The sequence below is a fragment of the Marmota flaviventris genome, chromosome 4, assembly GCF_047511675.1.
Source record: "Marmota flaviventris isolate mMarFla1 chromosome 4, mMarFla1.hap1, whole genome shotgun sequence".
NCBI classification, from domain to species: domain Eukaryota; kingdom Metazoa; phylum Chordata; class Mammalia; order Rodentia; family Sciuridae; genus Marmota; species Marmota flaviventris.
The window spans coordinates 4,671,826-4,696,304 of record NC_092501.1 but is presented as its reverse complement, the minus strand read 5'-3'; the positions used below and the strand labels follow the sequence as shown (position 1 = coordinate 4,696,304).

Sequence of the window (24,479 nt, the reverse complement as noted above, 5' to 3'; positions counted from 1 at the left end):
GGACAGGAGGCATGTGCCCTGGGCTGGCCTTCAGGTCACAGGAGCGAGAGAGCTGCTGCAGGTCATAGGAAGAGGGATGGTGTGCCCCTCTGTTGGTGCCATGGAGCCCAGGGGCACCCATTCGGAGCGACTGTGCTTCTTCCCACAGTGGGAAGGTTCTCCCAATGACTACTCCCGGAAGAGGTGGCAGGGGAAAGAATGCCTCAGGAAATGAAGTGACCCGCAGATAAGTCCCGCATGCGGCTCTGTTTCCACCCCCTGGGAAAGATTCCGCATTCTTTCAAGAAGTGCCTCCAGCAGGGAATCATTGGTCATAGAGGGAAGGCCTGGTGCTCAAGCGCAGTTTCCACTTGGAGGAAATGGGAACAGACTCCCCTTATAAGCCAGCCTGCTCACTGCCTGCGCAGCAGACCCCGTTCAGAGCTGGGATTCTTCTAGAAATCCTTTTGAGTGGACAAGGAAACATGGATTCGCTAAGGCCAGGATGTCTCCCCAGCGTCACCCGAGCAGGACAAGAGGTAAAGGGGGATTTTCCGGTTACTCTGAATTTATATCATGCTTGCTTATAATTTCTAAGGTATCCAAAAATTCGGTTGGAGACTAACATCAAGAAGCCTTCATTAAATGAACCTTTGGCAACCACTTCAGCTGACTTTGCCCAACTTGGGCAGGAAATCTGGGGTTTATGTTTCAGGAAGCCATTTCTAATCCACCATAGCTCAGCCAGGCGTGCACGGGGGATGGCAGGAGGAACTGTCTGCTTGGGCCTGCTGGGTTGTCAGACAGCCAGGAGTCAAAGGTTAAGTCACCTCTCTAGAAAAACAAACCTAACAATTGCAGAGGCCCTCGGCTGGCTGGACAACCTGTGGAAATCCCACCCATGGAAAGCTGGACCTTTCCTGTATTTATAATCAAAACTGCCTTGTTGATTTCCCCCCCCCAGCTGAATTTGTGAAGCAGCATTTTAAATTGACAGTGGTGCACTGAGAAATAGGAGATGACTGAGGCCAGGCAGCATGTAGCACTTCCAGGACCTGTCCTGGCTGCACCAGGCCAGGCGGGCGGGCAGTGTGCGGTTTTCCTGTCTGTGAGCTCACAATGTGGAAACAGATGGCCCTGGTGGCCGCAGACATGGACCTTCTTCCTGAAAGGTGGCATCCTCCACTTTGGGGGCCAGGAGGCCAGACGTTCATAAGCCCTTTGGGGTGCGAGAGTTACAGGTAGAGTTCTCAAGCCCAGCAGGCCACTGCATCAGGACCAATGTCAGGTGCCAGGTGCAAGGGCAGGGACCAATGCCCCCAACACAGGAACTCATTGTCGCCAGCAGCTCCGTCCCCTGGGCGCCCACGTGAATGGGGACATCAAGCAACATCTAATCTGCCAATCCAAATGACTTTTCAAAGCTGCTTATGATGGTGCAGAGTTTGTATTAAAGTATTTTTTAAAAGTTAGAAAGGAAAAAAAAAAAGATCCTTATGGAATTGCTGAACAAAAAGGAGTCACATGGTGGATTCTTGGGACAGCTTTCCTCCTCAGTGAATAGAGGAAAGCTCAAGCAAAACACAAAAACTGGATTCGTGTTGTTTTTATGTTGAGAGCTGATTGAATTCTAACAATGTTTAAAAATATCTCAATGGTATTTAACTGATTCAAACAAGTTTACCAAGACTGATTCACTGTCAGAAATGGTGTAAATTTCATGTTCAAATGAGACGCGTGCGCGCGCGTGTGTGTGTGTGTGTGTGTGTGTGTGTGTGTGTGTGTGTTTTAAAGCTATCACCTTCCCATGTTGCTGATGAAAACTGAATTTTTAGGAAACATCACAATGGTGGAAATTATTATTCAGAAAAAGAGGGTTTGGTCTATTTCCTGTTTTCCCAGATAACTTAAATGCTTGTGCTTAAAACATGCATTGAATTTAGACAGGACACACGCATGCAGGACTGTTGACAAAGCTGCTCAGATTCCTTATCTCATGTGGGCTTCATAAATCCCTGGAGGAAGCCCAGGTGTGATTCATCACCTCTGCCTCCAAGATGAGCAAGCAGAGACCGCAGGCTGGAGAGCGAGTTGCCAGGACCCTGAGAAAGGACAGTGGTCAGCAGCACCTGGTGCCGCGCTGGCTCTCTTTCCCGTGGTCGTGATGACACGTGCACTGTTTGTGATACCAGATCAATCTTGGCAGAGCTGTTTGGAATCCATTAAAAACCACCAGAAGGTCCCCTCCACCTCCAGCCACGTTCCTCCCAAGCTGGAACGCCAGTCACTCCTCTCACGACGGCCAAGGTGAAGTTCAGACCTGCCAGAGGAAAGCTCTGCCATTGAGAGAAGGGTGGTTTTTCAGTGGTGCGAGCAGTCGAGAGCATCAACAAACAAGAACACATCCTGTGGGTTGGGCAGACTGTTTGGGAGGAGATAACTGTATTTTGGAACAACTTCATGATCATTGGAGTTGATCTTGGCCAGGGTTTCCAACTGCTTCCGCATGTTATCTGCTGACCAGACTCAGTTTTCTAATCTCCTTCCACACATTTGCCAGGTTTCCGCTCGCGGTAGTTGGTGGCTCGTGCGCTCCTCACCGAGCGCTTATCAGGTGTCTCCTGTGGGCTCAGAGTTGTGCAAAGTCTTGAAAAATGAAGTGCTAGCTCATAGTCCTGATTTCAGCAAGTCCGGTTGGTAGGCTGGCGGCTGAGGCCTCCTCTGGTGAGTATAAATGGGGGTTCTGCACAGGAACCTAGTGCACAGAAGCAGTTTCATTCTAGAAATCTGAATGACTTAGTCACCTCATCACTCTGAGTCAGACTTCTTTGTCTAAAAATAAAAGGCTGAGTGAGAATTTTTAAAGGTCCTTCAAGACACCGGGTTCTACAACATAGGGCAGTGCTTATCTGGATTTGGAGTTACCCAGAAATCCCCAGGAAGCCATCACTGCCAAGCATCCCTGACGACTGGCCAGTGTGTCCCCCCTTCCCTTCCGGGACGAGGCTGCACATCATGATGAATGGTGCCGATAATTTTTGCTTTGACAAGAGAGCAGCTGTCCTGAGGTCCTTTCTCTGCCCTTCTCCCTCATTTGTGTTCTCTTCCACTGCCCTCCACAAGAAGCAAGGACATATGATGGAGGGTTTTATTAATGGAAAATTTTTATTTGTAAAACAGTAATTTTCCCCCCATAATGTTGCTTATGTGCAGGAAGAAAATGCTGAGCATCCATGGGCTTTGGTTTTAAGGCTTAGGCAGAAACAGTAGTTAATATATTTTAAAAATATGGTTTCTTCACCGTTCAAAGCCCATTTTAGCAAAGGGTTCTGGGAGCTGCGTGATGGTTTATTTGACTTGCAGGTGTGGTTCACTGCAAAGGACAATAATCTGCTTAGAAGCCATAGACCCACCAGCCGTGCTACGACCCTCTTGGGGGAGTTCTCTGAAGAAGTCCAAATGGCAAATGCCTGGCTGAGATGGCTGAACACACACCCTGGAGCCAGATCACATTCAGAGGAATCACTGTTTTCCAAACCTGCTTTGGCTTCCTTCCAATCTGAAGCCAGCTCTGACATTCTGTCTTGCTGTTTCCTGTTGTGGGCGGATTGATTTAATTTTTAATGAGTGATTCACTGCCCATGGCTGTGTGTTTTCCTCCTGTTGAGATGAGAATTAAGTCATGTTTCCTTTAAAACATTATTTTTTATATAAACTGGGTAACATGGTACTTAGAGTTGGAAACAAAGAGACAGAGTAATATCCCTTAAGAGAGGGCCTCCGGCCCTTAGGAAATGGTAATCACATGACCAAGATGTTCTTCAAAGAGATATGTTGCTAAACACCAAAAACACTTCTTGCTATAGCAATGTTTTCAAAAGTTGTGTAATTTTTCTAAAAACTTTTTCAAGGGGTTTCTACAAACTTCATGCATTTGGGAAACCGTGTGGTAGGTGTCCCTGATGGGAAGCCCAGCAATGTCATCCTTCTCTGGTGCGTGTGTGGGGCTTCCTTCCTGTCCACTGTGTTTACTCCAAGTGGCCTCTGACTGCGAAGCTGGGGCTTAGCGGCTTCTCTGTTGCCTGGATGCTGCTCCCTCAGGATGAGCTGAGCATCCGGCCAGGAGCCCGCCAGACAAGCTGTCACTGCTCCCTCCTGACCCCCAGCATTGTGAGGTCCCCAGCATCGGATTTTACAAGCTGATACCCAGGAACTTGCTGTCCACAAGAATGACAAGCACAGCCACCAAAGAGTGTCCAGAGGTGGCAGGAAAGGTACGATCAGAGGAGAGACAAGGAAGGAAAACGCAGTAAGAGGACAAGGATGGTGGCCATTGGTGGAACAGTAATATCTGGAGACGCAGAGGACGGGCAGCCCGGGAAGAGCTTGGATCACTGGGCTCACTGCGTGTGGCTGCCATCAGTCGCCTTCTTCTTGGGCATTGGTCTCCTCAGCCTCCCAGGCAGCACCTGGAGTCTCTTCTGCAAGGCTCGGGAATTGCCTGCTCAAGGTGGGGCCCAGGAGGAAACAGCAAAACTAATCTGCAAAAAAATGGTCCATGCTGGAGGTGGGAACTCTGAAATGCACCACAGGCAGCAACTGGGGTTGCTTTTGAGACAGTGCACCCCTGAGTGTCCAAGAGACTGAACCCAGGGCATGCTGGGTAAGAGCTTCAAGGTGCAGCCCCACCCCGAGCGGCTCTGCTCTCAACCCCGGATCTTGGCCTGGATGCAGGGCTTGCTGTTGTGCAGCGTCCATGAAGAGGAGACGCCCAGGCCTGGTGGAGCCCAGGAAGCACCCAGGACCTGAGGGCCCAGCGGCAGGCCTGAAGCAGCAACCTCCATCCCTCCCCATGGAGATGTGCCCCCATCAGAAACCCAGTGCTGGACCAGAAATGCAAACGCCTCATCAGATATCCAAACATCATGTAAAAAGCTGCAAGACCTCTTACCCGACCAGAAAGCAGAGTAGCCCCTCAGGCAGTGACACTGATGATGCACCCAGGAATCTTCATGTTTCACCAGAACATGTTGACACTTTCCTGAACTTTGCCTTAAAGATTAAAAAAGAAAGTAATCGTTTTATTTCAGCTGTGCTGTGACATGTATTATAAATGTGCCTGCTATACATATGGCTCCATTTGGGAAAATGTTAATTGCTCCAGCCACAAAACCTAGGGGCCTGGTTGGAAATAAGCAGAGGACAGAGGAGGAGAATCGCTGAAATTCCTAATCCGCATTCTGTGAAAGACAAGAGAATCATGTCCAGGGGTCTAGCGACCCCGGTGTGGCTCGTCTAAGCCTGTTAAATCCACAGCAAATGGTTTGCTTCAGGACATGACTACACGAGGATGAAATACTGATCTTGGGAAGAAAAAGGTCAACTTGGAAATGGCCTGATGATCCAGAAGTGTCTGTTCAGCTGCACAAAATGCATGTTTTCTGCTTTCTCCATAGTTTCTCTAGTGTGTGACATATAACCTGAAGCTCACGCTTGGCTGGATCATTGCCAAGAGACAGTGAACAGCTGATTTGGACCCCATGCCTGACTGTGACGGGGTGGGGACCAGGGTCTCAGATCATGGAGACCAGCGAATGAGCTCATTGTCTTTGCCCCCCAGGGCCTGCCAGCACCTAGCAGACAGGGGGGACCCAGGAACTTGATGAAGTAATGAGTGACCCAGAGGCCTGGCATGGGGGCCGGGGATTGTGTCTCCACAGCGCCTGGGGCAGCACTTCACAAAAACAGGGCCGGCTGCATGAAACGTAGGGTCACCGGCTCAAAGGCAGAAAAAGCTTCCTCTTTTCTTCTGTGTTCTCTCTGGGCCTGTCATAGTGGTTTTTGTTTTGTCTTAACTTCCTATTGAACGTCTCATTCCTTCAAGCACCTGGTGCCCTTCAAGCACCTGGTGCCCTTCAACCTTGTACCCGGTGGGTAGAAGGAGTGTTCATTCAGCCCCCAGTCTCCAACCTGGGCTCAGGCCTCTACAGGAAGAGAGAAACATGGGCCTTACTCGTGGGGCTGGAGAGCAGACAGCCTGGAGGTGGGGGCAGAAAGTGGACCAGGCGTAAGTTGAGGCTCCAAGCCTCTGGCAAGTGTGCTATTGCCCTGTTTTCATTTGTAAAATGTAAATTCAAAAATGAAAGTATTAAGATGAATTTTAAGGCAGCCCCAAGCCTGGGCCTCTTCTGAGCAAGGCTGAGGGACCACTCTGACTCCCTGAAGCTGGCCCTGGCTGTGCCAACTGGTGGCCAGAGCACTGGTGTGTCCACCCAGGACAGGAAGTGCCTTCTTTTCCCCAAGAGCATGATTCTTTTGCAGCTAGCATGCCAGTGGCCCCAATTGCTTAGCAGTTTCTGGAAAGTTCTCCCTGCCCTCTCTCCCTGATGCCCTCTACGCAATGCCTGGTCCTGGGCTTTTTCTGCAACCCTGTCTTACTCTCTACGTTGTCATGGAAGCCTGTGTCACTCTTTGGACCCGCCATGTTTGTTCATCTTCTCCCTATGAGAACACAGACCTCCAGGACGAGGCTCTGGTCCCTGCTCCTCCCACACACGCTGTCACAAGAGTGACACCAGCAAACTTCAGTGGCACAAATGGGTACAAGGAATCTTCCTCACAATGCTTTATATCCTTTTTGAAGCAAGGCATAAATACATACATGAAGCCAGCTCACACTCGCAAGCGTGGCAGACAATCTTCAGCAGTTTTCTCTGCACAACACCAGACTGGTGCCATGGACGTGGCCGAGTTTATCTTGTTGCACTGTGTGGCCATGTAGCCGATGTCCAAGGGGCATGTGGTACTTCGGAATCACTCCCTCTGAGCTCAGGGAAGAGCCCCGGGTCTCCTCTTTTGGTTCAGTCTGGGTTTCTGATGGCACTTCTCCTCCCAATGTCACGCCCCCCAGGACTTCTGAGCTAAATGAATGTGGCAGCTGATCAAAGCTCCTCCTCTGAGCCTCCTCGTCTTGACATGTTTCTGAATCGGTCACTGAAAGACCTATTCTAAGATGAGGTGTTGATACCAACTGTAAGTTTTATGCACCAGGAAGAGTGGATCTGCCCTCAGCACCACACCATGAGCCTTCTTCCATCAGGACACAGGGACAGCAACTAGCTAGAGAGCGCTGTGTCTTGCCAAGAAGCAGGAGGTGCCAGTGGTCAATGGACATTCTTCTGAGGAGGAAAACCCAAAGTCCCCCTCCCAGGTCCTGGGTCCTGAGGATGGTGTGGGAACTGGAAGGACGCCCTGCCACTCAACATCAAGGACACGTGCCATCTGGTTTTCCCCATCCGTTTCCCTGGAGTCCCTGGTGTGCTTGGCCTCTTGCTAAACACACCCAGAAGTGGTGACAGCTGGGAGGGGCCTGGAGTACTCCCACTGGAGCATCCTCACCAGGAGCTCCTGAGATGCCACCAGCGTAGGGAGCAGAGTCAAGGAAATCCAAGCTGCAGGGCAGGTGCACAGTCTGGTGATGAGGGTGTCTTCTGCAGGTGGGGGAACCCTGAGGTGGAGAGACTCATGCAGCATGATTCTTTCCAGTACAGGAGGCTGCCCAAGCTGACCTGCTGGAAATTCCAGGGAGATGATGACACATGTGGTAACAAGGAGGTCAATTTCGAGTTCCTGGACCACGAACCTGGGCCACTTGAGTCAAGAGTGATGTGTTTTGCACATTCAGATTTCTTCCACCTAACTTCCTACGGTTTTCATCAGACACCCAAGTTGCCTGTTTTGCCAGGATTTGGAAGTTAACGGTGGACCTTGGCAGCCTGGTGCAGGGAGGTGATAACAAGAGCTCTCTGGCTCCAGATGCATTTGGTCACCTTCTCTCCTGGAATCAGAGCCACCCTAATGGCTGCCTCTGGCTCTTGCCTCTGGTGCACCCTGTGCTCTGCCTGAGGTCGCACTGCTGGTTTGTGCAGTGATGCACTACCCTGGAACCTCGGTCTGTTTGACTTCCATGTACCTGATGTTAGCACCTGAACTGGATGGAGCCATTTCTCTCCTCTCTGGAACCAAGGCGGTCAGTCCATGGTGGCCACCACCAGGAAGAGAGGTGCTCAGTGGGGACTTGACAGAGCCTGGGCAGGCAGGAAACCAAGTTCGAACACCAGCTCTGCCCTTACTAGGCTGCCTGACAGCAAATGAGTTGTGTGCCTACTAGGACCTCCTTTTGAAGGTTCTAGTGAGTTCTCCAAGGCCCCTGATATTTGTAGGGTCTGGATGCAGAACAGCAGTACAGAAGTACCCAGCTGGTGCTTAGCTCACAGTCCAGACCTGATGTCAGGGTTTAGAACAGGACAGTCTTCGAGACTTGCTGTGATTTCATTGGTAGCGTCATATAATCACCTATGGGAAAAGCTATTTTCAGTGATGCTGCAACATTTGATTAATTCTTCTGGAAGGGATAATGGGACACCTCTAATCAGCACTGGGGTGAATTTGCCGAGTATCAAAGGAAAATTGTCAGGAGCCTCCTCACTCTGCGTGCCCCATTTAGCATTCTGTCCGTGTTGATCCTAACTCGACAAACGCACACACAGAGGAAAAAAATGTCCAAGCCCACCTTGAACCAAATGGATTTGACCTCTATTTATAAATGTGCTTTGGTGTGAAAGAGGGAGCTCTCCCTGAGAGTTCAGCAGCCATCTCCCCACCCGCTCCTGCATGAGAGGCCAGCCTAGGTGCAGGAGTCTCGTTTCTCTCATAAAATTTGAGTCAGGAGCATCTCATTGCCAGGAATGGGCGAGATTCGCTTTTCATTCCAGGGGAATGTCACGTCCCAGGTGTCATTCCCACTGTGGACATGGAGCAGTGAATGGCATCTGACCGTTTGGATAGGATCGAGTGTCTGAAAGGATGCACAGTGTCAGATGCGTACCTGGCTTTACCTGTGCTCATCAGAGGCAGTTTAAATGACTGAGGACACCCCGTCTGACAGCTGCATGTCTCAGAACCTGCCCTGTTACAAGAGAAGACAAATACCAAATAGCCCGTCTGAGCAGGGGCTGGTTGCAGGCTGCATCCGAGGGCAGAGGTATGAAGGAAGCCGGGCAGCCCCGTTTCTCCTGAACCGCACTCACTGCTGACATAGTCTGTTCACGTCCCTCATTTCTAACAGCATGCTTCCAATCAGGGAATCTCCTTCAGAAAGTGTGCCCCTGCACTAGGGGATGCAGGGCACCAAGACTAGGCCATCCAACACTCCCATCGGCGGCAGCTCAACTCTAGAAAATGCTTCCTTCCAGTGAGGGAGGAAGAGCAGTGAGCTCTCAACAGGGCCCATGGCTGCTCTGCACCCGGGAACTCAGGCTGGCACCTCTGGGCTGCCCCGAGTTACTGCAAAGGCCCCAACCCTCCCTTCTTTCCACAGTGGGTGTTGTAAGAAGTGTGTCTATTGACTGTCGCAGCCTCATTTTTGAGGCCCCCACAACATTCTTTCCTATGTGGAGAGTGTTTCTTTTGTGTTTCTAAAACAACAAAACCTCAAAGCTTGCAGCCAGGCGAATCTTTATAGTGCCATGGCAGAGGAAGGCAAAGTAGGAAGGAAGGAAGGAGAGACACAAAGCCACACAAATGGGGGGGCGGGGGTGCATTGCACAATCACAATGACCAGGTCAGCTTAATTAATTTGTGCCAAACTTGGATTTCATGCTTTCCTGGGAGCCCAGCTTCAGTAATTACCTGTCTTTTCCAAATAGCAGAAGTTCAATCCGGGTTACCCACCCTCCTTGATAGGCCCCTTGCTGGAGTGGAAGCGGATCTCAGGAGCATTCCCAGGACTGGAGCCCTGAGCATCCAGATAAGCTGAGAAGGTGAAGGTGTTCCACTCAGGACTCCACAGGAGGCTCTCCCCTGCCTTTTTCAAGGCCCTTTCCCCTGATCCTCCGCTGCTGCTGGGCAGCGTCCAGCTTACTCCCATAAACCAGCATCATGGGCTAGGACCTCAGGGTGTCAGTGTCCTCAAGTTGAAATCCAGCTCAGCCCTTGAAGAGTCCATCCCATGGGAAGGTAGGTCAGCGAAGACAGGAATCACATGAATAGTCTGCATATTTTCATGGTAGAGGTCACAGATTCTAGACCTCAGGAATTAATAAAAGCCATACGTCACACATGCGATGTGTATGTGTGAGTGGGTGTGCAGCAGCTGCAAATCAAAACAACATAGGAGGGCTGGGCTGGGGTGCAGTGGTGGAGCACTTGCCTCACATGTGTGAGGCCCTGGGTTTGATTCTCAGCACCACATATCAGTAAATGAAAAAAATAAAGGGCCAACAACAACTAAAAAATTTAAAAAAAAAAAAACAAGATAGGAGGTGTACAAATGGGGCAACAAAGCACCCTCATTCAAGAGGAATATGGCAAAGGCTCAATTAACATGAATTTCCAAACAGAAACACCCTGTTCCTCATTTCTAGATAAATGACTTCTGGTTTTTGAAAGTTTCTCAACTGATTAATGATTGCAAGTACTCCCTTTCCTAAAGTCATTTGCTGAGGTGAACAAATTAATGTATTAAGGTGTTCTTTTTAAATCCGCGCCTGTCACAGTTTCACTGGCGTAAACCCATACATTCATCTGTCCCCACCCTTCGCCACTGAGATGAAGCTGAGTCCGACTAATTGCAGTTTATACAGCCAGGTGTTTGTTTTCCAAAAAACCTGGACCACGTGAGGGAGATGGCTTGATTTAGGAGCGTGGTGCGCCTGCGGTGGGACGCGCGGTAGAGCACACAGCCTGTGTGCAGCAGCATCGCCATGGCAACCGGTGGAAATAATGGCCCCCTTCGGGAATAAAGGAGATCTCAAGTTCTCTCGCAGTCAGTGGCCTTGGCTGTTTGCACTGAGATGGTTCCAGTGATTGTTTCAGAAATTCCTTATCAGCAGAGAACGAGTGGGAAGGGGAATTTTCGAAAAATAAATGGATCTACAGGCAATAAATGTGGTCATCTCAGCCACCGAGGAACGCATGGCCGAGGTTGGGAAGCGGTGATGAAGTACCAGGGGTGTTCCTGCGGGGCTGCTGCTCCTCCAGCTGTCTGAAGCCAGGTCCTTGTCCCTGACATGCAGAATGAATCTCTAGCACCAATGCGGACCTGTGCTGCCATCTCAGGCAGCCTGTCCATTTCTGTCTGGAGTTATTTTTCCTTTGTTGGAGGCAGAAATAACAGTGGATTAAAGATATGGAAGGCTAACAAATATCTAACACGCTCCATGGCATATAAAAAGCACTCAGCAAACAATGATTCAAATTAAATTCTCGATTAAAGTAAAGTGAATGCCTGGGTTGTTCACAGGAATTTTAATAGTTTTTTTTTTTTTTTTAAAAAGGGAAAAAGTACAACACTGCAGCCAACCGTTCTGCCAGCATGGTGTACGGCTTTGGTGCACGCCCCTGTCCCCTCTGAAGGCTGGAAGTTGTGTTGGGGCTCCGCACACACTGCTAGTGCACACACCACCCATCCTGGGGAGGCACACTTTCCTGGAGAAGCTGCCATGGTCCCAGGGCTGCAGTTCTTCCCATACCAACTGAAATAAAGAAACTACATAAAAATGTCCGTCACAAGAGAAAGAGCTTCGCTACGGGAGGCAGTGGCAGGAGCTTCAGATTTTCAGATAACAGAATAGAGAGTAAAACTTGAGAATGCACTTCCCTATTTATTTTAGGAAGTGCTGCAGAAGAAAAAAGATAATTCTGATATGAGACGTTATCTCTTGGAGGCAGCATCATGCCTGAAATAGCATTGTTCCCTCAGCCCGGGGAGGGGAAGCCCGAGTTGTCAGTCAGTGGGGATAAAGTTTCAGTTATTCAAGATGAACAGGTCCCAGAGATCTGCTGCACAGCCCGAGCCTGTGGCCAATGACACCGTTCTTGGTACACTTCAACACTGTTAAAAGGGCAGATCTCATGTTTAATGTGTCTACTGCAGTGAAGAATTCTAGCCCACACTGGAGGTGAGGCACAGGCACATGTGCTCAGAGTGTCCTCCCCAAGGCTTCCCTTCCTGATGGAGATCCATTAGCTCTCTTGGAAGCACCTTTCAAGGTGCACCGTCAGCAGCAACTTCTCTCTGAGAGCTACGTCTGAAGCCTGGGGAGATATCATGTCTGAGCTGCTCATTGTCCTCTCTTCCTCCCTGTGGGCTGAGAATCCAACGGGTCCAGGAGCAGGGTGTTCTCTCCTCTGTTCCTTCCCAAGCTCAGTGCACAGAGGCTTCGGATGACCCAGTGGGGACTGCCCACTGCAGCGAGACTGTGACTTTGCGCTGCCTTTCTTACTGATTTAAATTTACCCCCCAAACCCCTGTGCTGCCATGAATTGTGAATGTATTTTTAAGCATCTATTTCAACTAGAGATGAGCGATCTGTCCTGTGAATATTTCCCTGCTGCACTTTTGCTCTGGTTTCTGATGACATGGTACAAGTGCCGGCAGCCACGGGCCTCAGAAGGAAACTACAGAGGGAATACCCGCGTCAATAATGCATCAGCTTTTGCATGAGCGGCTACCTGGAAGGGTTCAGCTGAGCAGCCATTGAGACTCTGGCGCAGTGGATATGGCTTTGAATGAGTTGATCACCTGGGGGCTGCTGTGTAAGGACCTATGGATGCACAATACAGACGTTAGGAGGAATTTCCGGAATGTTCCTTCCGTCGCTGCTTTCAGTTATAAGAAAAATGCATTCTCCAACAGTTTTTAATTGAATATCTAATGTTGCTACTTGCAGGAAATTTAGGAAAGTCACAGCAATTTTATTTCCCGACAAGTTTGAGTCGGAGCTTCCACTGCCAGTTTGTAAAACGTAACATCCACTTAGGAGGCAGGTTAGCAGCATTCGTGCAAATGAGTCCTACCTGTGTATGTCTTCATACTTCATGAAGCTGCTCCTTAACACGTGATTCCTCTTGTGCTTAAAATATAAAAACTGAAAATTCCTTAAGCAAAGATAGCATGCTTAAAATTTTGAATATGCATCTTTCATCTAATATGAAAATGTTAAAGGCATTTTAGGAAATATTTGACATGAAGCTGACTAACCAATGATTCAAAATGTCATGCCAAAATTAGAGGAAGAGGTTTTTCCTAGCTGCATTTTTTTTCTCCATCACTATTATTTTAAGCATCCTGCCTATCACTTAAGACTGCATCACATTGAATGAATGGCATCTGTTCTCAGAGGCTGGGTATTTGCTAAATGCTCAGATTGCTTTAAATTGCTAACGCTGCCGTGTGGGTAAGCGCAGATACAGCTCACCTGTGAATCGGCTTCCTGCAGAGAGCAAGTACCAGGTTTCATTCTAGGTGGAGGTGTCTCTAGATGGGTTTGTCCCTGAGCCCTAGTCTTGTCGGGCCTCTTTGGCAAGCCCTGGCACTCCAAGGACAAGCTCTCCCCAGGTTCTGTAAGAATTCCACCCTGTCACTGCCCTGAAAAGCTGAGCATGTTCAGATATGTCACTGAGCCCAGTGACAGGGAGGTGCTGTCTGGGCCCCTGGCGGCATGGAGCCATGGACAGTGGGAGAGGCCCTGTGCATCTGACCTCCACCTGAGCATACTGAGGGGTCCTCCAGCCCTCCGTGATATGTGCTGTATTTTGTTCACACTGACAGAGAGCATCCAACTGTTGCCGACTCTGCCTGGCCTGTGATGGGAAGGGGTTTCCGTTCCCTCTGGTCGGCTCATGTTAAAGAGCAGTCTGTGTGTGTGTGTGCACGCATATGGGGACAGCACACTGGAAGAAATGGAAGCTTATTATGGAAGTTGAAAGTTCTCAAGGAGCATTCAGTTTGTTTGTTTTTCATCTTCTTATTTCTCCCACGAGTGCCCATCACAGTGCTGCATGTACAGAAGGTGCCCTGGAACTTCACTGATGGACAGGACACTTGGTTTTACATGAGCGTCCACCTGGAGTGGCCTGGTTATCTTAGTTGTCTATTGTGGTGCAGAAAGGCTCATGGAAAGCAAACTTTGGGTGCCACCAGAGTGCTGGAGACTTTCTTTGCATGGTGTTTTGGCCCAGTGTGTGCACTGGGTGGCTCTGAGCATTTGGTAAGATTTTGCTCCTTTTTTGATGGCAATTGAATAGATCTACTCCCAGAATCACTTCTTCCGGGGCTTCTCAGCAGTGCTCTGGGCCTGGGGCTATTTCCCACTTCTGCACCCCAGCAGACCCCCAGTCCTGCAGGGGGAGGGTGGCAGAGGAGGAAGCGTCCTCCTAACAAGGCAGACTAAAGACTGTGGGCTGCAGGTCCTGAACGGTGGGCCTCCAGGGGCGCTGAGATGCTTGGGGAGTTAATGTACGGGAGGGTCTCGGTGTTGGGCACGCAGGAGTAAGCCTGATGGTCACTGCACCAAGGGGTCAGTGCTTGGAAACATTCCAGGGCTCTGAGGCTTGGGAGGTCGTGGTCTTTGCCTGGCTTCTCCTCGTTCCTACCCCAGAAACTAGCTCCTTGACCCTTCTGAGAAGCAGGGCCACAGCAGCATCCCCTCTTATCACTCTGTGCAGGTTGGAGGGCAGTTCTGCTGCCAGCTGTACCCAGTGGGCCCCACTGCTGCCTCAGGACACCATTCCCAGCTGTGCCAAGGGAGGACTCCAGTCCCCAGGCCACCGCGGTCTCAGCTGCTCACCTCTTAGAACCAGAGTAAATGTGCCCATGGTGGGAAGAGCCAGGTTGTCACAGGAGCGGAACGGGCAGCTCAGCCTGAACAGCTCCCTGTCACTTCTTACTACGACCCCTCAGGGCTGTGGGGACCTGGAGCAGTGAGTCCATCCAGGAGAAGTGGGTGAGAACAAAGGGTTTCCAGGGAGTTTGTGTGAAGGGGCCACCTGCAGGAGCCACCAAGCAGACCCCGCAGGTGAGACATGCTCCTCCAGAGAAGCCAGTAGTGAGCATCCTTCTCTAACCGCAGTGGCCCTAGCAACTGGAACAGGTGCAGAGGAGGGGCCAGCAGGAAAAGCCAGTGACAGCAGAATGGCACAGGAGGGGGAGCACGCGGCTGCGTTTGCTCATCTTCTGCCCAGCTCCTGGCACCCTGTGTGGCTCAGGCGTGTGCCTGAGCAGTGATTTCTGAATGGATGCAGATGAATGGATGAACATCACCTCGCCCGCAGCCTCTGGGAATCTGTCTCCTGAGTGACGGCGCCGGCTGTCTACGTGCATGCTTGCACATCTGCCCTGAGTCTGGAAAAGATGGAGTGGGCTTTGGACAGACCCAGGGTCCTGGTTCACTGCTTCTCTGCCAAGACCTTGCCGAGGTGGCCTGACCTCCATGAGGTGTTGCCTTACCTCCCTTGGTGATCCTGCACAGCACGCAGTGTGGTGGCCCCGGTGCATACAGTGACTATGGTTCATGGCAGTTCTTTCTTTGTGATCTCCTAACCATAATCATGGCGGTCATTTTCATTTATTTGTGGACAAAAATTTTAAAACCTGTTTTCTAATATAATGAGAAAAGAGCACCCCAGATTTTGAGTGTGCTATATGACTCTTGTTTTAAAGCTCTGCTCTGCTCCATTCATCCTGATAATAGCGTAAGAAAAGGAAACAAAGAAAGCAGCGTAATAGTGTTGGTAAGCAGTTTTTAAGGGTAAAATAATCTTGAATAGCTAGAAATGAAAAGCACATTTTGCTCCTCCCATCTGTGGCAGTTCACACGCGGACAGAGGGCTCTGGAGCCCTGCCAGTGTTTTAAAATTAGAGCCAAAGAAACGAGCCCAACTTAATTAGTATAAATGCTGCTGTGTAACTTCTAATAATGAGTGCAATTTGCAATACATGCTCACCATGTAATTTAGCACAATGGGGCCTGCAGAACGTAGGACTCATATTTAATCAAGAAATGATTAATACAGCAGAGGACAAAGTCCATACTGGAAGCACTTGTGGGGCCTGCAGGAACTTGGTGGGATATCTCTATCCATGCCATCATCCCCAACACCATGCCTGCTCCCTCCCCTCAGTGTCCATGTCCACCTGGCCCATAGAGAGGAAGCTGTGCCACCCAGGTAACTGGCTCTAGCAAGGGGTTCAACGTTTCTGTGTCTCAGCTTCCTCATCTGTGAAATGAAGGTAATGATAAGCCCAAGTCTTATTCTTGTTAGAATTAAATGAGTTAGTGATGTTAGGCATTTAGAAAATGGCCCAGTGCATGGCACTTGACAGATGGTACTCATTATTGCTTTTGTGAACATTGTTAACCATGAGATTATGCCAGGCTCAGAAAGGTATCATTCATCCCAAAGCACAGTGTCTGCATTAGTCAGTTTTTTGTTACTATAACAAAATGCCAGAAAAATCTTCTTCATACAGAAAAGAGGTTTATTTGGACTCACATTTCTTGAGGTACAAGGTTCAAATGCTGTGCTGCAGGCTCTGACCATTTGTAGGGACTTTACCCACCTAATCATTCTCCACAGGCCCTACCTCTGAATACCACAGTTAAGGTTTCTACCCCGATAACACCATTCACATGCGACTTTAGGATTTAAACTCCTGCATGAGTTCCAGTAAAAAAAAAAATCATATTCAAACCATGGCAGTATTGGTAGTCAGATATTTTATGAAAGTGACATAACCTAAAATTTGTTGCTCAGTGGCGTCGACTACATTCCTAGTGTTGTGCAACCATGAGCTCTACCTTGCTCCTTCTTGTCCACTTCCCCCCAGAAGGAAGCCCTCACCCATTAAGCAGTCCCCCTCCTCCCAGGCCTGGCACCGCCCATCTGTGTTCTGTCCCCATGGAGTTACATGTTCTGGGTATTTTATATGAATGAAGTCACATGGTATGTGTGGCCTTTTGGGTCTGGCCTCTTTCACTCAGCACCATGCTTTTGCACTTTGTTTGTGCAACAGTTTATAGTATTACTTCCTTCTTGCAGGCTGAATATCCCCTTGTGTGGATACGCCCATCTGCTTACCCCTCGCCAGCAGAGCGACATTTAGACTGTGAAGAGGGCTTCTGTGGATATGCACGTGCAGGGCGGGGTTTTGAGCACCTGTTCTCAGTTCCTTTGGGTGCAGACCTGAGGGGAATTTATACAACCTCTAGGCTAAGTTGGAGGAGCTGCCTAACTTTCCCACAGTGGCTGCCCCAGCTGGGCTCCCACCAGTGCCTGAGGCTGTTCTTCTGCCTCCTCCCATGCTGCTTTCCTCCTGGCCCCCCAGTTAGCCGTCCAGCAGTGGGAAGGCCTAGCACTGGCTTGGTTTTCCCTGCCCAGGGCCAGCACTGCGCCTGTCCACGCGCTCGCTGGCTGTTTGTTGTCTTCCTTGGAGAAATGTCCCTTCAGATCCTTTCCCATTATTAAGGGTTGTCTGTCTCTCTGGTGCTGAGTTATAGGAGTCCCTGTGTATTCTGGGTGCTTCAGCCTAACACACCCAGTTTATAAACATGCCTCCTTTCTGTGGACTGTCTTTCTGCTTTCTGGAGAATGTCCTTTGGGGACAAGACTTCAGTCCGGGGGCTTTGGGTGCACCTGAGTGCACCGTGAGAGAAGCTGGGACCATGAAGGGGTCAGTGCCTTCCTCTCTGTTCTGTTCCCATCCTCCTCACACTCAAAAAGAAAGGGTTGGCTTGATATTGCTGTGCCCAGAATGCCCGCCTAACCCTTGCCAATCTACCTCCTTAGGGGGGAGAGAGAGAGAGAGAGGGAGAGATAGCGAGCGCGCATGGGCTGTAGCCCAAGAGCCTCCCCGGGTGGTGCTTCCCAGGAACCTGGTACGGCCCTGCCCTCCGTCACTGCAGGATGGCCGAGGCCATCTCACCCACAGTGGTGATGGCTGAGGCTGGCCCTTCAGGTACACCAGGGCAGAGCTTCCTGCTAACAGAAGCCTCTGATTTTCTAACAACAAGGGTGGCCAATGTGGCAATGCTTGTGGAGGTGGTGGGAGGACACCAGAGTTGGGGCTGCTGCTGGGCACCCTTCATGCCCCTGAGCAGGTGACAGCTGAGACGTGCCCAGGGACCACCAGTGTGGAAGATGCTGGGCAGGACCGTCATGAGAGGGCCCCTGGTGGCTGCTGGGGACTCCCCAGTGTGTGCAGGGGTGGCACTGGGCACACTTCCTCTCGTGTCTCGCTCAGGGCCCCCCATGAGGTGCAGAGAAAGAAGGTAGCATTGGGGGGCTGACTGAGAAGGGCGTAGCAGGACCAGGTGAGGGAGAGCAGCGAGGAGGGTCTGCGAGGGCCTGTAGGACATGGCCAACAGAGGCCTGAGGAACCCCCACTCACCTGTCAGTGTCCTGCAGCTGTTGTGAGAAGCTGGCACAACTTAATGGCCAAACCCACCAGAAATGTCCCCTTGCACAGTCCTGCAGGCTGCCGACTCCTGCAGGGCCAGGCTTCCTCGAAGGCTCCAGGGAGGGTACCCCTCCTTCTTCCGAGTCTCTGGACAGTCCCCATGTCCCTTGGCTTGTGGCGGTCACCTCAGTCCCTGCCCCTGCCTTCTTCTCTGTGCACTGTGGTGTCTGCTCCTCTTCTTAGGAGGACGCCTGTCATGAGGTCGGGGCCATTCTCTCCACTATGACCTCCCCTTAGTCATTACTCTCCCAGGACCCTATTCCTAGGTGGGTCACCTCCCGTGGCTGTAAGTGAACGTGACCTTGGGCAGCTCTATTCAGGGCAGTGTCCTTTGCAGGTGGGCATCACGTCCTTTTCCCTGAAGGTCTTGAAGGCATCTCTAACCCCCTGAGGGTCCCTGAGGCCCGCCTAGTGTGAGCATCTCCTCTCTGGAGGTCCACCCTTGTGGAGTCCATCCACCAGGGTCTCTGGGGATTTCACAGCCAGAGGAGGAAGCAAATCCTCAGAGCCAGGATTAAACCTTAATTCGGAGCCCAAGAATTGTATACATAATCAAGTTCTGATGACTCAAGTGCCCCACTCACTTGGCCTTGACAATCACTGCTGAATTCAAGTCTGTTCCCTTCTGTCTGAGCTAAGGTTTCAGGAGGGCCAAAGCATTTCAAGCTGGCTACGGTGTCTCACAGAGTTTCTAACCAGGAACAAGAGATGGAGCAACACTTGGACCATGTCACCAGAGTCCTGCCTTCATAGAGAACCTGACCACGTGGAGCTGGAGGACGTCGGGTGCCAGATTTGCCCTTTATTTCTGTTGCTTCGCTGTGCCGGGCCTGGATCCAGGAGAAAGGCCAGAAAGCATTTGGGGGTGAAGAATGAAGAAAGCACATGCTGCCAGAGGGGGCCAGGAAGGGCCCTGTCCAGTCCCACAGAAGACCATTTTCTACCAGAAGGAGGTGTGTGTGGCCGCGGGCCGTGTTCTCTGCCCTCGTGGCCTCCTCCCTGCGGGAACTTCAGCTGAGACTCTGCTCACACCCAGACTGCCTGCTCTCCAGGGGTCGCCCCAGGGGTCGCCCTGGCTCCCCCCAACACCTCCAAACACAACCCAACAACTCAAAACCGCTGCTCGCAGCCTGCGCCCTTTTCCTGTTACCTGCCCTCTGGTGGACGGCGGCGACCACTTCCTTTGTGGTTTCTTCTCTTCCGTTCTTCAACAGAGCAAGGAATCCTCTCAGGGACATTAAGAGCTGTGACTCTCTGTTGATGCACATTTGAGGAGAGGCATCTGCTGTTTATAGAGACATTGGTCAGGAGAGAATGAAGCTCGACTTGGGACTTTTCTTGTATAAACCTTTTGGCGATTTCCTACACCCACTGAGCAAATATTTATTAAGCTCCTATTTTAAGGATGCCAAGGTTCGTTCCAGGTAGACGGCAGTACACGAAGCTCTGAGTGCAGATGTTTACAATCAAAATCCCACAAATGCTAATGTTGGTTGGTGCCAAAATAACTGAAGGGTCACTTTTTGAGTGGGGGCAGGAGGCAAAGTAAATATTTTCAGTGAATTTTGAAATTTATGAAATGTATGGACATCTGTCCTGAAGGAAACGTCTGGCTGTTTGGAAGAGTCTCTGCTTCCCCTGGGCTCTTCCTGATGAAGTCCTAGTTTCAGGAGAGGGCACAGGAAGGGCTTCTAGGGTCTGGTTGCTTTGGGGCTGCCTGAGTCTGAATTCAGGCCAGCTGAGTGGCCTTAGGCAGGTTGCTTAGCCTCTGATCCTCAGTGTCCCCAACTGTGAAGCAGGCTCAAGCAGTCTCTTAACTGTCCCAGAGAGGCAGAGCAGGCAGGATTCTGGTCTGGCTGAGGCGGGGATCCTGTGTGGCCTTCCCGGCCAGGACTGCTTGGGAACTACAGTGTCACTCCCGCTGTGGCCCAGTCCTGTCAGAAGCCCATGGAGGCCCCTTCTACTGTCCAGGAGGTATCGCACAGTCAGGGTCCCCCTGTCCTGAAGCCTGCTGGTTCTGGGGGCTCGGGTCTTGGGGACTGGAAAGGGAAGGCCCCTTTAGTGCTCCCATTCAGCACTGGCCACAGCAGGGAGATCGGGGTTCTGCTGCCCCTTCCCCTTTAAGCTGAACACATTCTAAAGTGAATATTTACACTACAGAAAGGGGTGAGCATCAAAGGCTCCATGTTCTCCTTCTTCCTGAGAAACTGGGAAAGTTTCCTTCTGATCAAGTTAGGGAGAGACATAGGGACGCTTCCATCTGCCCCTGATGGCTGCCTGAGGCCTCGGGACACCACTCCAGAAGGCTCTTCCTGCCAGGGCCTTTCTTCTTACCTCCCATCCCCCTGAGGGTCAGGTAGCTCAGGGAGGAAAAGAGCTGGCCCAAGGACATTCGCCTAATTGGACTGGAGCCAGGGTCATCTTGAACTTGTCCAGGCTCTCTACAGTGTTCACGTGCAGGGACAGCAACTGTGGTTGGAAAGATGCTACAATTCTGGGCTACCAGTTCCTTAATTATCTGAATGTCTTGATTGAACTGGGGGGGCGGTATTTAGCATATTATTATTTGATTGGGTTTCATATACAGACAGCAAAATCCCTCTCCTGTTTCAGTGTGCTGACCTCAACTCCCCCCGTGGTTCACTGTCAGGTGGACATGGGTATGACCCCCAAGGCCTGAGCAACAGCCAGAACGGACAGTCCAGGGCCCACAGGGAGGGTGGAGGCTCTGTGATGGAGGGTAGGGGTGGCATTCCCTCATTCCCTCGTTCCCTTTCATTCCTTCTGCAAGTCTCTGGGGCCACCCTCTGCTGTGAGTGCCACCCACCTTCCCTGCCCTGTTACCTGTGGAGCTCCAGCACTTCTGCACACCTGGCCTTGCTCACCTGGCCTGGGCTGACTTGGCACCAGAGAGGACTCTGTTTCACAGGTGTCATGACTTGCCCCACCTCTCGCACTTGGGAGCTCTCATACCTGGGGAGTGGCAGAGCCAGGGGACTTGGAAGGCAGGTTCTCTCAGATGTCATGCTCTGCACAACAGGGGACTGACATCTTGCCTTGACTGAGGAACAAAGAAGCTGTGTCACTCACTGGTCACAGGCCCATGCCCACATGTGGGAAGAGAGGCACACTGCACCCAGCCCACCCCTCTCCCTCCCTGCCTCTTTCTCTCTCTCCTTCTTCCCCATCTCTTTCTCTCCTACTTTGTTCCCCAGACCAAATGTCACAACCCCATGGCTGTCCTCAGTAGGCTTATTACACAGTTGATAACTGGCCCATTAAGCACAGGCAGGAAGAAGCGGGAGCCTCCCCCTCTGCCCTCCTGTGACGCGTACGTGCGCCTTGAGTTATGGTCTCCAGAGTAAGTAATGTCCATGTGCGCTGCAGAGTGGATCCTGGGAAGAAAGCCTTTTCCCCGAGCGCCGTAGGGCCTGACGATAATTGCTCTCTCATCTCAGGCAAGGAACTTCCTCGAGTGTTAAATTTCTTGGCTGGGGAAGAGATAACAGGTCCATGGATTATGGAATGGAACTGCGGGCAGGCGACCTGTGCGGGCGCCGCATCCTGGAGAACTCAGGTGCATCCCAATTAGCCGCTTGGCAGACTGCATGAATGGAGCGGGAAGGACTCAAGAACAAACGTTTATCCTGGCCTTGGTGCGGGTGTTTGGGGTTGCCGAGGGACCAGAGCCACGTTTCTGGAGTGACCCTGCCAAGATGCGGGCGGGTGGGAGCGCGGCCTTGCAGGAGACTCGCGCTGGACCAGGCAGGAGCACGGGGATGGCTACTCCTCCCGATGGCGCCACCTGCTGGTCATCGCCGGCTTTGAACACGGGTTTCCAGAGCTGCGCATGCGCGAATCGGTCACCTCCCCAGCTCTGAGGTTCCCAAATGCGTCAAGTTGAATCCAAACAATATGAAATAGTACTTACATCATTTGAAATTCCTTCTCAGACACCCTGTGACTCTGCTTCCTCTTGAATATTCATCATGTTTGTTGAGTGTCCGTCTGCCTACTGGGTTGTGAGCACCCTGGAGCCCCCTGTACCCGACTGCACCCCAGAACAGAGGTGTGTGGCCTTCCCTGTACCCCCATCACCATCCCCAGGCCAAAGCCGAGCAGAACAGAACTGAGCAAAGCAGTACCCTCCCTTCCTAAAGATGCTCCAGATTACAGAGGAGGAGAGGGAGGACATTGCCAGTGGCAGGTAGTGAGTTCAACTCTCCCTCCCGGCTGCCTCCAGATCCTCCCGTTGAGTTCCCAGGGTGATTCCAGGACAGTAAAATGCTCAACAATGGCTCCGATGTCATGGTCACTCTGACTGTGAGACCAGACCCAGCATCCCCTTGAGCTGAAACAGTGACATTGTCGTGTTACCTTCCCTCTTGCTCCACTGCAAGCCCCGGAAAGCTCCTGCCCAAGGCAGGAAAAGCGGGACTCTGACCTCAGGGAAGAGGCACAGCCAGCTTTCTGCTGACCATCCGGACCTCTGGGCAACTCAGGTTCCATTAAGGTGACCCACTACCTAGAGGCATGGAAGATGCATAGTTTTCTGCTCATAGGAGTGACAGGAGGGCAGAGGTGGGCACTTAGGGCCCTTGGCCTCTCCAACACCCAGGACATCTGGTGATACAAAGAATCGAGGAAACCTTTAAAGGGTCCATTACCTGCCATTCTCCTATCCCCCTTGAACCTACTGAAGCTTTTCTCAAGGAAACTTAGTCTCCCAGTGAGACTGAAAACCCTTAGAAGGCAGCATGTTTGTCTAATCTCATCAATTAAACTATGCCTCCATGTCCAGTGGACACTTAGTAAATATTTCCTTAACAAGTGAACAGAAACAAATCTGAAAAAAAAAATCTCTATTACTGGCTCCTGGTCATACTAAATTCAACATTTCTTTAAAAATTCATGAGCACCATAATGTTTCCTGGTGTGAGAGCAAACCATTTTATGAAATTAGTATGAATTTTCTATTAAAGAAAAGAGTTCAATTTATTAATATTCCCAAAAGATAGCTTTTTGGTTTACTGTTATGCTGCTATTATAATTTTCCTTAATGGTATTGATTTGTAGTTTACCAACAAAGCATCAATAAAGAAAAATGTAACCCTGGAACTATATTACTTAAAGTATGTAGCCTTAATGAGTAAACAGTACAGAGTTGGCTGGGCCACAGGTGGCAGAGAAGAACCTCCCCCAAAACTATGAGTAGAGAGAGTGCAGCTGCCCTGCGGATCTCCAGGTGTGCAGTCAGCACAACAGCACAGAGGATTCCTATTAGGACACTTGTTGGATCCTGTAGAAATGGAGAGAGAATTTTTTTTTCCTCTTTGTAGTGCTAGAGATGGAACCCAGGACCTTGCATGTGCTAGGAAATGCTCTTTCACTGATCTACACCCCCACCCCAGGAATCCTGTTTATGAGTACCACTAGGGACCAGGGGTAGAAAGCAGTTTGACAGAAGTCACCATGAAGGGACAGAGCCATAGATGAACCAGGAAGCAGCTTCCACCAGACACCAAACCTGCTGGCAACTTGATCTTGAACTTTCCATCCTCTAGAACTGGGAAATCTCTGCTGTGTGATCACTCAATCTAAGGTCTCTTGCTAGAGCGGCCTGAACTGACCATGTGTGAAGAGAGGTCCCTAGGGACAGGGCTGTGTTTGCTTTGTTCACCTTTGGAACAATAAATAGTTGAATGAGTAATTGGATGAATGAATGAAGCTACTAAAAATTTGCTTCTATGAGACCCAAAGTGGCCTCTGCCCCTCTCTACATGTGTGACTTGAGCTGAATGGCTTTACTCTCTGGTTTGTGATCATCTCAGATCTAGAAGTAAATTCTGATTCCTCCTTCCCACGTGACCCAGCATAAAACAGGGCCAGTAAAACTGCTCAGCATGTAATGTTCCCGGTGGGCCATGGGGTACCCATTGCACCCTTATCAGGAATGTCAGGGGAGATTGGGAGGAAGCTGCTCTTCAGATTGACCGACAGAGCATCAAATGTGCCACCCTGGGCAGGTGAGTGATGGGCCAGGGCTTGGCAGGCCCCAGCCCCACATGTCCCCTCAAGCAGCAGTGGGGCTGCCTATGCCCACCCAGTTGGGGTGTCCAAAGAAGGTCCAAACAGCTTCTCTGAGTTGTCAAATAGGGAGGCTTCTTTTCTTAGCTGCAATTTGGGGTCAAATTTTCTCCCA

At 50.7% G+C, this 24,479-nt stretch overlaps 1 protein-coding gene and 1 long non-coding RNA gene across 5 annotated transcripts in view; both read left to right on the top strand.

The window, feature by feature from the left end:
- The window catches only part of Ptpre (protein tyrosine phosphatase receptor type E), a 131,143-nt gene that overhangs the window by 56,913 nt on the left and 49,751 nt on the right, over positions 1 to 24,479 (top strand). The window lies entirely within an intron of this gene.
- LOC114088382 (uncharacterized) lies at positions 159 to 3,595 on the top strand. Its single transcript, XR_003581993.2, has 3 exons — positions 159 to 518; positions 2,540 to 2,703; positions 3,343 to 3,595. It is a non-coding gene; the product is annotated as an uncharacterized lncRNA (long non-coding RNA).